We start from the raw sequence: 4,156 nt of genomic DNA, 5'->3' as shown, positions 1-4,156 counted from the left end.
GGCCTGTGTGCGTCAGTCCCAGGAGAGCTTTGCCCACCTGGCTCAGGGTCTCTGGTGCCTTTATTCCCCCTTGCAGGGAGCTGTGCCGTATCTCCTGCTCCTTCTGCCGCAGCGTCGCCGCCAGCCTGATCCCGCGGCTCAGCAGGGAAGAGCCCCTGTGGGAACTGCCTGCCCTGGCATTCCTGGTGGAGGTGAGCCTGATGGCGAGCGCTGCCTGGCCCAGCTGCCTCCCCCTCTCTGCCCTCTCACAGCCGCAGCCGCCTGGGACGGTGCCTGCACCCTGTGCTGCTGCCTGGGCCCAGCCCCGGGCGGGTCCGGGCTCCTGCCGGCCGGGCACCCCGTCACTGCTCCCTGCCTTTCAGGTGCTGCACTGCCTGAACCCCAGACAATGTGGGCTCAGCGTCCTGCAGGTTATTTCAAGGTGCCTGCGGAGTGAGTGCCCCGAGAGGCGTCGCCTGGCGCTCCGAGGCCTGCTGGTGATCAGCAAGGCTCCCGCACTGGTGAGCAGGGGGCAGGGGCTGAAGCCGGGCCGGCAGCGTGCGGCTGTGCAAGGCAGTAGCTTGGCCTTGGCTGGCCTTTGGCAGCTGTGCCAGCTGCTCCCAGCTCTCCTCCTCCCCGTTCAGCTGCCCGACTCCTTTGGGACGCGCCTTTGGCCTCTGGGCCCCGCGGCAGCAGCGTGGGGCTGCACCACAGCATTGTCTTCCACACAGGCTAAGAGCATCTGGAGCCTGAATGAAGGCCTCCTGGAGCTACTGCAGGATGCAGACACAGACACGGTTCAGATGACCCTCTCTGCGCTCATCAACGTGCTCCACATGAAGACCATCCAAGTATCCAGCCCCACTGCCCTGAAGTTGCTTGAGGCGCTGCGACCACTCTTTGACAATGTAAGGCTCTGTGTCCCTCATCATGGGCACTGAGTGCTGCCAGGAAACCTTGGGCCCAGTGTCTTTTCAGGCCTGTGCCCCGGTGGGCCTGGAGAAGCCAGGGCTGAGGTCTTTCGCTCTTCCTTTGCAGCAGGAGCACAGCCAGCTGCAGCAGCTCTCCATGGTCCTCTTCCGGGAGGTGATGGAAGTGACAGAGAGGAGCAAGAGCCTAAAGCCACACGTGTACCTGAGGCTGGTGCCATTCTACTTCAACTGGCACGATGAGAACCAGCGTGTGGCAGAGGTGAGGACTCGTGGGCTCTGGTGTCCCCATGGCAGGAGGCTGCTGTGCCACCTGCCCTGGCCCACGGTCGCCTGCAGCCTCCTCCTGGCCTTGGTGCAGGGATGTGGGTCCTGTGCCCTGGGCTGCGGTGCCATGGCCCGCTCTCTGTTGCTCTGCAGGCCTCTCGGGAAGCACTGTTTGGTGCAGCCAGGTTCCTAAAGTGGAGGGATCTTGAGCACCTGGTGACCAGGGAGCAGCCCTGGAGGTTTGGCGAGTGCCTGGTAAGGACAGCCCCAAAGCCCCAGTCCCTGGCTCCCCGAGAGCACCCAGCCCTCTGCTCCCCCCAAAGCCCGGCCCCAGCGGCTGCTGGCCGGGCCTCAGGGCTCTGCGGGCAGGGGAGCCCCGTGCTGGGGGCAGGGAGCGCCCGGCCAAGGGGCAGAGCCTGAGCCGAGCCTTCCCTCCCTGCCCTGGTGCTCTTTGCAGCTGGAAAAGGACAGGAGCCGAGTGGGCCAGTACGTGCGCCAGGCCCTGCCGTACCTGGAGAGCCCAGAGGAGCCCCTGCGAAAGCTGGCCATCAAGTTCCTGGGTGAGCCACAAGGCCGGGGTCCCTCCCCGCCCCGCTGCAGCTCGGCCCCAGCCCCGGCTGCTGCAGCGGCAGCAGGATGCGGCCCAGGGCATGTGGAGCCCCGAGTGGCCTGGGGCCTGCTGCCGCCCTGGGCCAGCCCAGCCCTGGGGCGTCCCCATGGGGGGGACCTGTGCCTCTGGGGCCCTGACAGCCTCTGTCTTCCCAGGGATCGCCGCCAGGTCCATGAAGCAGGAGCAGCCAGAGCTGCAGCTCATCTGCCAGGGTGAGGGAAGGCACCTTCCAGCTGATCCCCTTGGGCCCTGCTCCCTCCTGGCCATGGCAAGAGCTGCCTGGGATGGCCCGGGCAGGAGGGGCTCCTCGCGTCCCCCCACCCCTGGCCTCACCTTGGCTCTCTTTCCTTTCTCTTCCAGCCCTTCAAGGCATGACTGATGACAGCCCTGCCGTTTCAAACCTGGCACTTCAAACGCTCCACATCATCAGAGCTGTACGGAGAACTCCATTTTTCCCATTCTGGTAGTCTCCATTCCTGCCTCTTCCAGCCCGTAGAGGCGTGACAGGTGACATCAGACTCGCCATGGCAGGCCTGGCAATTCAACACTGCTACGTGCTAAGAGCTGTACAGACGGCTCCCTACTCCAGATTCCAGCAGCTCCAAGACTGGCTGTGCAGGGCGTGGAAGACCCGGCCTTTTCCGCAGGGCAGTGTCTGCCTGTGCTGCTGCAGCTCTGTGGAGAACTGATGAGGGAAGCTCCATCTCCTGGGGCCACGTGAGCCTGTGGGGAAGATGCTTCTTCCCTGCAAGCACCTCCTTTGAGCCCAGCATGGGAATACAACCAACATGTTATCACAAACAGAGGCCCAGGAGCTTTTTTTTGGTGCCCAGTGTGCACAGGGCCTTGGGGAAGAGGGGAAAAGGGCTCCTTGTGCTCAGCAACACTTGCCCTGCTGTGCAGCATGCCAGCAAAAGTGAGCAGAAGCCCCTTGGCCTTTGGTGGCTCTCCTGGAGCCTCAACGCTTGCAGCAGAGTGGAGGGGCAGAGGCTGGAGGTGTGGGGATCCCTGAGGACCTTGTCCTTGGAGATGGCCACAAGCCCTCCCCCAGGCAGGAAGCAGCGTCTGTGTCCTGCCTGTGTGTTGCTGGCTGGATTGCTCCGGGCTCCCAAGTGCCTCTGGAGCGGCTCCTCTGGAGCTCCTTCAGGGCTGCGCCGCTGCCGGGCAGGTTGGCGGGGCTGGGGGAGAGCCGCAGGGGAGGGGGCGCTGGGAGGCCAGGAAGGGGTGAGGTGCTGCAGAGGCCCTGATGGGACAAGGGAGCGGGAAGCCTTGAGGGGAATCTGGGAGGGGGTGGGTGGCAGAAGGCTGCGAGGGGACAGACTGGGCACAGGCCCCGAGGGGCAGGGTGGAGGGAAAAGGCCCCAGGACTTGGGGGGCAGAGGCCATAGGCAGCCCCCAGGCAACCACCTCCTTCCCTGCCAGCCGGCTGCTCTGGTGCTTTCCCGAGGCATCTCCCAGCCCTGTGGCAGAAGCCCTGGAGGCCTCAGCAGCAGGGTGGGCACAGCCCCAAGGGGGCCATGCTGGCCTGGCTGGGGACAAGGAGGGCAAGGGGGCCCTGCTGGGGTACGTCTGCCGGGTGCTGCCGGCCAGGGGCAGTGGCACGGGCAGGGCTGGTGGCCAGCCCGGGCCCCCGCGGCTGCCCAGGCCACGGGGCTGTGGCCGACACCCCGCTGAGCCAGAGCTCTGGGCCCGCAGAGCTGCTGCCACCACGGGCAGGGCGCTGGGCTCCTCGGGCAGGCCTGCGCACTCGCTGCTGCCCAAGCGGCTCCGCGCCCCACACACAACAGCACCAGAGGCTGCCCAGGAGCAGCAGCACCCACAATGCCAGGGTCTCCTCACCCAGGCACCCACACCCGCCAGGACGCCAAAAGTGGCCAGACTGTGGGCACAATTGCACCCGCTTTGGCAAAAGGCTTCAGGCCAAGTGGCCACCACAGCTTTCCAGTGACTCCCCAGCCTCACAGCAACCCTGGGCAGCTTCAGCTGCAGCCTGTCCTCCTCACTGACTTCAATGGCCCTGCTTGAGGCTGGACGTGCCTTCCACACTCAGCTGTCCCCAGCCAGCGCCATTGGTGCCATCCTTAGAGACTCTGCTGGGACACCAGCCTCGGGCTGCAGCTGCTCAACCTCTCCTCCACGCAGGCACCTTCAAAACACGGCCATGGGCTTCTAAACTCTACGTCCAGCACTTGAGGGCAACAAAGGAAGAAGCAGCAGAAGCTGAAGCAAAGCAGGGCCTCATGTGGCGGAGCTTCAGGGATGGAGGCAAGGAAGCACTGTGGTGTCTGCTGAAAAGATGGCCCAGTTCACCAGCTCACACTTTGCTGCTGGACGCTCCTCCTTTGGTCCTGCCGGAGCCCATTCCCTACCA

General features: G+C 65.1%; 1 long non-coding RNA gene across 1 annotated transcript; it reads left to right on the top strand.

Annotated features, from left to right (window-relative positions):
- The first annotated feature begins 1,420 nt into the window (after nucleotides 1–1,420).
- Nucleotides 1,421–2,194, top strand: LOC113961920. The gene is made up of 4 exons (XR_003532404.1): nucleotides 1,421–1,430; nucleotides 1,633–1,735; nucleotides 1,941–1,997; nucleotides 2,146–2,194. It is a non-coding gene; the product is annotated as an uncharacterized LOC113961920 (long non-coding RNA).
- Nucleotides 2,195–4,156: the final 1,962 nt, after the last annotated feature.

The sequence above is a fragment of the Neopelma chrysocephalum genome, unplaced genomic scaffold (genome assembly GCF_003984885.1).
Source record: "Neopelma chrysocephalum unplaced genomic scaffold, ASM398488v2 Primary Assembly neopelma1_97489, whole genome shotgun sequence".
Lineage (NCBI taxonomy): Eukaryota > Metazoa > Chordata > Aves > Passeriformes > Pipridae > Neopelma > Neopelma chrysocephalum.
Note: the sequence above shows the minus strand (reverse complement) of the source record. Positions and strands in the feature narration are given on the sequence as shown.